Source organism: Pristis pectinata, chromosome 6 (assembly GCF_009764475.1).
Source record: "Pristis pectinata isolate sPriPec2 chromosome 6, sPriPec2.1.pri, whole genome shotgun sequence".
In the NCBI taxonomy this organism is placed as follows: domain Eukaryota; kingdom Metazoa; phylum Chordata; class Chondrichthyes; order Rhinopristiformes; family Pristidae; genus Pristis; species Pristis pectinata.
Window position 1 is genome coordinate 115392305 of NC_067410.1, and position 10588 is coordinate 115402892.

A 10588-nucleotide genomic window follows, 5' to 3' on the forward strand; every position below is an offset into this window, starting at 1 on the left:
TCCATGTGTTCTAATGTGGTTGACAACCTCCTGCAAGTGACTTTATCGACAGCATTCTGAAAATTTAAATATAGCATGTTCTCTGCTTCAGCCTTATCCATTCTTCTAGTCATATTCTCGGATCAACAAGCTGTAGTTTGATGTAGTCATGCCTGGCACTTTGGTGGCATGAATGTCACTTGCCATTTATCAGCCATGATTGCATGTTGTCAAAGTCTTGCTGCACGCAGGCATGGACTGTTCCATTTGCTGAGGAGATGTGAAGGGAATGGAACACTGCAATCATCAGCAAACGTACTTTGGGTCTAATGATGGTAGGAAGGTCACTGATGAAGGAGCTAAAGATGGTTGGGCCCAGGACACTGCCTTGATGTGCTGGGGATGGGCTGATAGATCTCCAGCTACCAGAACCATGGAACATAGAAAAGTACAGCACAGGAACAGGGCTGACCATGATGCCAATTTAAACTCATCCTATCTCCTGCACATGGTCTAAAATCTTTCCATTCCCGGCCTGTTCATGTGTCTGTCTAATGCCTATCATTGCTATCATACCTGTCTCCATCACCTCTCTGGCAGTGGATTCCAGGTAGATGTAAGGTTCACCAACCTATAATTTCCTGGTTTATCTCTCTGTACCCTTCTTAAACAAAAGAATAATGTTGGCTATTCTCTAGTCTTCTAGGACCTCGCCTGTGACTAAAGAGGATACAAAGATCTCTGACAAAGCCCCAGCAATCTTGTCCCTTGCTTCTCTTAGTATTCTATGATAGATCCCATCAGACCCTGGGGTCTTATTCAAATTAGTATTCTTCGAGACATCATAAGTTGTTGGTGAGGCCGCACTTGGAGTACTGTGTACTGTTTTGGTCACCCTGTTAGAGAAAAGGCATGGTTAAACTGGAAAGAGTGCAGAAAAGATTTATGAGGATGTTGCCAGGACTAGAGGGCCTGAGTTATAGGGAGAGGTTGTCCAGGCTAATCTTTATTCCTCGTAGGAGAATGAGGGGCGGCCTTATTAGAAATGTTTAAAATTATGAGGCATAGATAAGGTGTGGGTAGCAGTCTTTTCCCCAGAGTAGGGGAGTCCAAAACTGGGGTGCATAGATTTAGGGTGAGAGGGCGAAGATGTAAAAGGGACCCGAGGGGCAACTTTTTCACGCAGAGTGTGGTGAGTATATGGAACGAGCTGCCAGAGGAAGTGGTTGAGGCAGGTACTATAGGATTATTTAAGAAGCACTTGGATAGGTACATGGAGGGGACTGGGCTTGGAGGGATATGGGCTGAACTCAGGAAAATGGGACAAGCTGGATGGGAACCATGGTCAGCATGGACTTGTTGGGCCAAAGGGCATGTATCTGTGCTGTATTACTCTATGACCATCTCCTTCTCGATATTGACGTCCTAGAATATCAACATACCCCTCCCCAATCGCACCATCATCCATGTCCTCTTTGGTGAATACTGATGTTGAGTGCTCATTAAGGACCTCAACTACTTCCTCTGGCTCACATATAATCCCCCCCTTTGTCAATGAGTGGACCTACCCTTTCCCTAGCTACCCTCTTGTTCCTAATACACGTATAAAAACCCTTGGGATTCTCCTTAATCCTGCTGCCATGGACATTTCATGGCTCCTTTTAGCCCTCTCATTTCTTGTTTTTTTTCCTGTTTCCTTTATATTCATCAAGGCCACGTCTAATTTCAGCTTCCTAAACCTTACACGTGCTTCCTTTTTCTTTTTGACTAAACTTACAATATCTCTTGTCATCCAAGGTTCCCGATCCTTGCCATCCTTATCTTTCATCTTCACAAGGACTTGCTGGACCTGAACTTTAATAAACTGTCAGATGTGGATTTTCCGTCAAATAGCCGCTCCCACTCTCCCCAGCTTCTGCCCAACACTATTGTAATTGGCTTTCACACCACCTAGGCTGCATTGAGATCTGGAGCTGAGTAGTTCTAACAAAACCCAAACCTGGTGGTCAGGTAACTGGAGAATAACTGCAGTTTGGCAGCACTGTTGTTAATATCTTCCATACTGTTGTGAGTAGACAGGGTGATAATTAGACCAATAGGAATTTTCCTGCATTTTCTGGAAATGAACATGCAAGGAAAGATTAAGAAACAAGCCATTTGCACCTAAACAATATCTTCATGGACAGGGTCGCAAATGCTGTGGATAAGGTGGAGGTAATGAAGCCTTTACTAACAAAAAAAGGGGATAGGCGTGGGTTCTAAATATGCCAGAATTCAGGACAGGAAGGAGTTGGAATGTTGATTTTAGGAGATCAAATGCAAGAGGAAAGTATACAAGAAGTGGCAGAGCCCTTAGTAGCAATAATGTACAGAGAAATTTTGGGGTGCAAGTCCATAGCTCACTGAAAGTGTAACACAAGTACTTAGGGTGGTAATACAGGCGTACGGCATGCTTGCCTTTATCAGTTGGGGCATTGAGTATAAAAGTTGGGAAGTCGCGTTGCAGCTGTGGTTAGACCACATTTGGCCATGTGCAATTCTGGACGCAACACTGGGAAAGATGTGGAGGCTTTGGTGAAGGTGCAGAAGAGGTTCACCAGGATACTGCCTGGATTGGAGTGTATAAACTATAAGGAGAGTTTGACAAAACTTGGATTGTTTTCTCTGGAATGTTGTAACCTGAAGGGCGGCCTGATAGAGGTTTATAAAATTGTGAGAGACGTAGGCAGGGTAGAGGGTCAGAGTCAGGGATGTACAGCAGAGCCACAAGCCCTTTAGACCACCATTTCTGTGCCAACCATCACACCTGTCTATACCAATCCCACTTACCTGCAGTAATTCCATATCTCTATATGCCTTGTTCATTCGAGCTCATTCATTTTTTTTTGCAGTTCCAGCAGCCAGAGCAGCGGAGGGGAGGAGCCAGCAGCTTTTTTTTGAGTTGTTTCTGATTGGCTAAATGTGTGGCAACTCAGCCAATAAAAGGCAGGTAGGGTAAAGCGGAGCAGCTATTGTATGAGAGGGCCTGTGTAAGAGTGGGGAGCTGAGGCTTTGGCTCAAGAGGCTGAGGTGTGGAGGTCGAGGCTAAGGTGAGGTTCTGTTGTTCTCTTTCTTTCTTTATTATTGCACAGGTAGAGCAATGGGAATGACACCTAGTGCAGTGGTGTGCTCCTCTTGCATGATGTGGGACACCTCCAGTGTCCCTGATGACTACATCTGTGGGAAGTGCATCTGGCTGCAGCTCCTTACAGACCATGTTAGGGAACTGGAGCTGGATGACCTTCACATCATTCAGGACACTTGAGGGGTTGATAGACAGGAGTTACAGGGAGGCAGTCACACCTAAATTGCAGGAGGCAGTCAGTGCAGCATACCCCTGTGGCCTTTCCCCTCAATAACAAGTATATCATTTTAGATACGGTTAGGGGGGAGGAGGGGGTTGGGGGGGGGGGGGATGACCTACCAAGGGAAAGCCCCAGTGGTCAGGTCTCGGGCACTGAGTCTGGCTCTTTGGATCAGAAAGCAAAGGGGGAGAAGAGGCAAGCAGTATTGAGAGGGGATTCATTGGTTAGGGAAGCAGACAGGAGGTTCTGTGGACAAGAAAGAGACCCTCGGATGGAATGTTGCCTCCCAGGTGCCAGGGTTAGAGATGTCTCTGATCGAGTCCACAGCATTCTTAAGGGGAGGGTGAGCAGCCAGCAGTCATGGTACACGTTGGTGTCAATGACACAGGCAGGAAAAGTCCTGCAAAGTGAATTCAGGAAGTTAGGTGCTAAGTTAAAAGACAGGACTTCCAGGGTGGTGATCTCAGGACTGCTACCCGTGCCATGTGCTAGTGAGGCAAGAAATAGGTAGATAGTGCAGTTTAACACGTGGCTAAGCAGATGGTGCTGGATTGAAGGCTTCAGATTTTTAGATCATTGGGCTCTCTTCCAGGGCAGGTGGGACCTGTACAAACGGGACGGTTTGCACCTGAACTGGAGGGGGACCAATATCCTTTTGGGAAGGTTTGCTAGTGCTGCTTGGGGTGGGGTGGGGTGTGGGAGTTGGAGTTTAAACTGCAGTTGCTGGGGGATGTGAACCAGAGTGGCAGGGCAGCAAGTGGTGAGGCTGTGGGGAAAGTAGATGTTAAGACTACAAGCAAAGATGCAACCCGAAAGGTTGAGTGTGGTGGGACTAATGTTATGAGTTGTGTCTATTTCAATACAAGGAGTATTGTAGGGAAGGCAGAAGAACTTAGAACATAGATCCGTCTGTGGAATTATGATGTTGTAGCCAACAGTGAGACTTGGTTGCAGGAGGAGCAGGACTGGCAGCTCAATGTTCCGTGGTTCTGTTGTTTTAGACAGGATAGAGGGGGAGGTATTAAAGGGGGAGGGGTGGCATTACTCATCAGGGAAAATGTCACAGCAGTGCTCAGAGAGGACATACTGGAGGGCTCGACTACCGAGGCAATTTGGGTGGAACTGAGGAATAACAAAGGGATGACCATGTTAATAGGACTATATTGTAGACCTCCCAATAGTCAGCGGGATTTAGAGGAGCAAATTTGTAGAGGGATAGCAGACAGCTGCAGCAAATATAAAGTTGTGATAAAAGGTGATTTTAACTTTCCACATACTGACTGGGACTCCCACACTGTAAAACGACTGGATGGGATTGAGTTTGTCAAATGTGTTCAGGAAAGTTTCTTTAATCAATACATAAAGGTCCCAACTAGAGAGAATGCGATATTGGATCTCTTCTTAGGGAATGAGACAGGGCAGGTGACAGAAGTGAGTGTGGGGGAACACTTTGGATCTGGTGATCATAATTCCATTAGTTTCAAGATAGTTATGGAAGAGGATAGGACTGGTCCTAGGGTTAAGATTCTAAACTGGAGGAAGGCCAATTTTGATGGCATCAGAAAGGATCTGGCAGGCGTGGATTGGAACAGGTTGTTTTCTGGCAAAGAGATGCTTGGTAAGTGGGAGGCCTAAAGAGTGAAATATTGAGAGTACAGAATCTGTACAGAACTGAGGAAAAAGAGTAGTGGTGTCATGGACCATATCCAGATTACGGAAGAGGAGTTGCTGACTTTCTTGAGACAAATTAGGGTGGATAAATCCCCAGGGCCTGACAAGTTGTCCCCTTGGACCTTGTGGGAAGCTAGTGCAGAAATTAGAGGCCGTGGGATATTTAAAACATCCTTAGCCAGGGGTGAGGTTCCAGAGGACTGGAAGGTAGCTAATGTTGTTCAAGAAAGGCTCTAAGAATAAGCGGGGAAATTATAGGCCGTTGAGCCTGACATCAGTTGTGGGTAAATTATTGGAAGCTATTTTGAGGGACGGGATATATGAGTATTTGGATAGATGGGGCCTGATTAGGGATAGTCAACATGGCTCTGTGCATGGCAGGTCATGTCCTACCAGTCTTATTGTTTTTCAAGGAGGTTACCAAGAAGGCTGATGAAGGGAAGGCAGTGGACGTTGTCTACATGGACTTTAGCAAGGCCTTTGACAAAGCCCCACATGGGAGGCTGCTCCAGAAGGTTAAGTCGCTTGGCATTCAGGATGAGGTAGTCAATTGGATTCAAAGTTGGCTTAGCAGGAGAAGCCAGAGAGTGGGAGTTGATGGTTGTCTCTCTCACTGGAGGTCTATGACTAGTGGTGTTTTGCATGGATCATGCTGGGACCATTGTTGTTTATCATCTATATTAATGATTTAGATGATAATGTGGTAAACTGGATCAGCAAATTTGCAGATGATACCAAGATTGGGGGCATAGTGGACAGTGAGGAAGTCTATCAAAGCTTGCAAAGTGATCTGGGCTAGCTGGGAAAATGGGCTGAAAAATAGCAGATGGAATTTAATGCAGACAAGTGTAAGATGTTGCACTTTGGGAGGACAAATCAGGGTAAGACTTACACAGTGAATGATGGGGCTCTGAGGTGTGTGGTAGAAGAAAGGGACCTGGGAATACAGATCCATAATTCCTTGGAAGTGGCATTGCAGGTAGATAGGATCGTAAAGAGAGCTTTTGGCACACTGGTCTTCATAAATCAGGGCATTGAGCACAGGAGTTGGGATGTTATTTTGAAGTTGTATAAGATGTTGGTGAGGCCGAATTTGGAGTATTGTGTGCAGTTCTGGTCACCTACCTGCAGGAAAGATATCAATGAGCTTGAAAGAGTGAAGAGAAAATTTACACGGATGTTGCCAGGACTTGAGGACCTGAGTTACAGGGAAAGAATGAATAGGTTAGGACTTTATTCTCCAGAGTACAGGAGAATGAGGGGAGATCTTGTAGAAGTATACAAAATTATGAATGGTATAAATACAGTGAATGTATGCAGGCTTTTTCCCCTCAGGTTGGGTGAGACTAGAACTAGAGGTCATAGGTTTAGGGTGAAAGATTAGATATTTAAGGGGAATCTGAGGGGGAACTTCTTCACTCAGAGGGTGGTGCAAGTGAAGTATGGATCGGTACATGAATGAGAGAGGTATGGAGGGCTATGGTCCGGGTGCAGGTAGATGGGACTAGGCAAAAAACTAGGCTGGCATGGGCTAGATGGGCCGAAGAGCCTGTTTCTGTGCTGTTGTGCTGTGTGACACCTGTTCTCATATTGTTGCTGTTCCTAGTTTTAGACTCCCTGCCATGGGAAACCAACACTATCTCCCATATCCATTCCTCTCTTAATTTAATATTCTTGCATCAGGTCACCCCTCAGCCTCTTTCGCTCCAGGGAAAACAGTCTCAGCCTCTCCGGTCTCTCCTTGTAACTCAGACCATCCAATGCAGTAAACATCCTTGTGAATCTTTTCTGCACCCTCTATAGGTTAATCACTACCTTCCTATGATGTGATGACCAGAATTGCACATGATACTCCAAGTGCAACCTAACCGATGTTTTGTACAACTGTAACATCACCTCCCAACTCTTGTACTCACTGCCTACGTTTGCCAAGGCACTGTGCCAAACCCCTTCCTCACTACCCTGTCTAACTATGTTGCCACTTTCTGGGAACTATGTGAAACCACACAGTCTTCTGCCCAGGGAAAGGGAACCTAAAACTAGAGGGCATAGGTTTAAGGTGAGAGAGGAAAGCTTTGAAGGGGACCTGAGAAGCAACTTCTTCATACAGAGGGTGGTATGTATATGGAATGAGCTGCCAGAGAAAGTAGTTGAGGCAGGTACAATGACAACATTTCAAAGACTTTGAATAAGTATGTAGATAGGAAGTGTTTAGAGGGATACAGGCCAAACACAGGCAAATAGGACCAGCTTATTCGTGGGTGTCTCGGTCAGCATAGACAAGTTGGGCCGAAGGGTTTGTTTCCATGCTGTATTACTCTATCACACTATGTAACTTTACCCCTTGCTCTTTCTGTTCAACAACGCTCCCGAGGGCCCTAATATTTATTGATCAAGCCAGCTCTGCTTTGTCTTACCATCTGCCATTTTCTTGCACAATTTCCCAGTTCATCTATATCCTGTTGAACCTTAGACAACTTTCTTCACTGTCCACTATACCACTAATTTTGGTGTTGTCTGCAAACTTATCATGCCACCTACATTTTCATCCAAATTGTTAATATATATGGTAGCAGCACTACCACTCAGCTAGACTTTGCCAGAGGACTGTGGAGGGTAGCTCACGTTGTTCTGTTGTTTAAAAAAGGCTCTAAAAGTAAATCAGGTAATTACAGGCCAGTGAGCCTGACATCAGTAGTAGTTAAATTATTGGAAGGTGTTCTGAGAGATCGGATATACAAGTATTTGGACAGCCATGGGCTGATTAAGGATAGCCAGCATGGCTTTGTGTGGGGTAGATCGTGTTTAACAAATCTTGTAGGGTTTTTCGAGGAGGTTACCAAGAAAGTAGATGAAGGAAAGGCTGTGGATGTTGTCTACATGGACTTTAGTAAGGCCTTTGACAAGGTCCCACATGGGACGTTAGTTCTGAAGGTTCAGACACTAGGTATCCATGGAAAGGTTGTAAATTGGCTGTGTGGGAGAAGACAGAGTGGTAGTGAATGACTGTTTCTCAGACTGGAGGCCTGTGACTAGTGGTGTGCCTCGGATCTGTGCTGGGTCCATTGTTGTTTGTTGTCTATATCAATGATCTGGATGATAATGTGGTAAATTGGATGAGCAAGTTTGCTGATGACACTAAGATTGGAGGCATTAGGGACAGCGAGGAAGGCTTTCAAAGCTTGCAGAGGGATCTGAACCAACTGGAAAAATGGTCCAGAAAATGGCAGATGGAATTTAATGCAGACAAGTGTGAGGTGTTGCATTTTGGAAGGACAAATCAAGGTAGGACATACACAGTAAATGGCAGGGCACTGAGGAGTGTGGAGGAACAAAGGGGTCTGGAAGTTCAGATACATAATTCCCTGAAAGTGACGTCGCAGGTAGACAGGGTTGTAAAGAAAGCTTTTGGCATCCTGGCATTCATAAATCAAAGTATTGAGTATAGGAGTTGGGATGTTATGGTGAGGTTGTATAAGACATTGGTGAGGCCAAATTTGGAGTATTGTGTGCAGTTCTGGTCACCTAACTATAGGAAGGGTATCAGTAAGATTGAAAGAGTGCAGAGAAGATTTACTAGAATGTTGCCAGGTCTTCAGGAGTTGAGTTACAGGGAAAGATTGAACAGGTTAGGACTTTATTCCTTGGAGCGTAGAAGGATGAGGGGAGATTTGATAGAGGTTTACAAAATTATGAGGGGTATAGACAGTTAATGCAAGTAGGCTCTTTCCACCCAGATTAGGAGAGATAAGTATGAGAGGACATGGCTTTAGGGTGAAAGGGAAAAGGTTTAGGGGGAACATTAGGGGGAATTTCTTAACTCAGAGAGTGGTGGGAGTGTGGAACGAGCTGCCATCTGACATGGTAAATGTGGGCCTACTCTCAAGTTTTAAGAATAAATTGGATAGATACATGGACAGGAGAGATCTGGAGGGTTATGGACTGGGTGCAGGTCAATGGGACTGGCAGAATAAAATATTGGCACAGACTAGAAGGGCCAAATGGCCGGTTTTCTGTGCTGTAGTGTTCTATGGTTCCCTGCTGTACAACAGAGCTAGTTGTGGTGCCGCTGATCTGACTGCTGCTATCACTTTCTCCTGCTGGGTTAAAAGAAAGAAAAAGGAAAGACCTTGCCTTGATGTACCATACCTTGTCACTGCTCAGCCTCTTTGCCAAAGCCACTCATCAAAGCCTCTGCAGTAGGACCTCAAGCATAGCACTTACTTCTAAACATAACCACTCTAAAATGGGCTGCTCTACTGCAGCTTACAACCTTTTTAAAATGGACCTTTCCTTCCTTGCAAGTGCTCACAACTCTGTCTCCCAGAGTGGAAATGTTGAATACTACAGGGCATAGCTTTAAGGTGAGGAGGAAAAGTTTAAATGAGTTTTTTTTTATACAACAAGTGATACATGCCTGGAACACGTTGCCAGGGAAGCAGATTGGCAATGTTTAGGAGGGATTTAGACAGACACATGAACAGGCAGGGAATGGAGGGATGCAGTCCATGTGCAGGCAGATGGGATTAGTTTAATTTGCCATCATAGTTAGCATGGACATGGTGGGCTGAAGGGCCTGTTCCTGTTCTGTACTGTTTTATATTCTATTATTAGAGTTATACAGCATGGAAACAGGCCCTTGCAATAGAGTCCATGCTGACCAAGTTGAGGAGAATAATGCAGTGCTGGGTAGAAAGACTGTTCTAAAATAATAGGATTTAATTTGCCTGTTTAGAATCAAGAGGCAGACTTGGACCTCTTCTTAGGCAGTCCCTCGGGTTTGCAGATAACTTGGATTACTATTCTCTCGGCTGCCAACTAGTGGGAATCACAGAAAATTTATTACACAGGAGAAGGCCATTCAACCCATTGTCTGTGCCGGTTAAAACAGCCCTCAAAATAACATTGAGGCACAGAATTGCAGGGAAATCACAGCTTGTATAAGCCTTAGGAGTGGAAAGGACGGGTGATTTCGACTATCTAGATATAGATAAAACAGCAACAACATAAGGGACAAAGAGAGGGAGGACTTTTTGAAGCATGTTCAGGGGAATTTTCTTAATCGGTCTGTCTCCCATCCAAGGAAGGGGGTGTTACCGGCCTTGGTTTTAGGAATGGAACCAGGCTAAGTGGAGCAGGTATCAGGGGGACACTGGCAAATGGAAAATGTTTAAAATACTAACCATGTCAGGCAGTATCTGTGGAGAGAAACAATCAAGATATCATGTCCATCAGAACAGATGATGAAGAGTCAGTGACATGAAACATTAACTGTTTCTTTTTCCACAAATGCTTTCTGACCTGCTCTGTATTTCTAGCACCTACAGTGTTCTTGTTTTTCATTCTAGGAAACAGCAGTCATAATATCACCAGGCTTAGAATTGTTATAGAAAAGGATATAAACCTCTCCAAGGTAAAAATAGTCTATTGCAGAAAGGCTGATTTTTGTTGTGATGAGAACAGATCTGTTTAGGGTTCAGATTCAAAGCTTGGCAGACAAGACGGTAATTGATCAATGGAGGCCTTTAAAGGAAGGTGTTTAGCTACAGTCTAGGCATATTCCTATGGCAAAGAACTCAGTGGCAGAGCTTCAT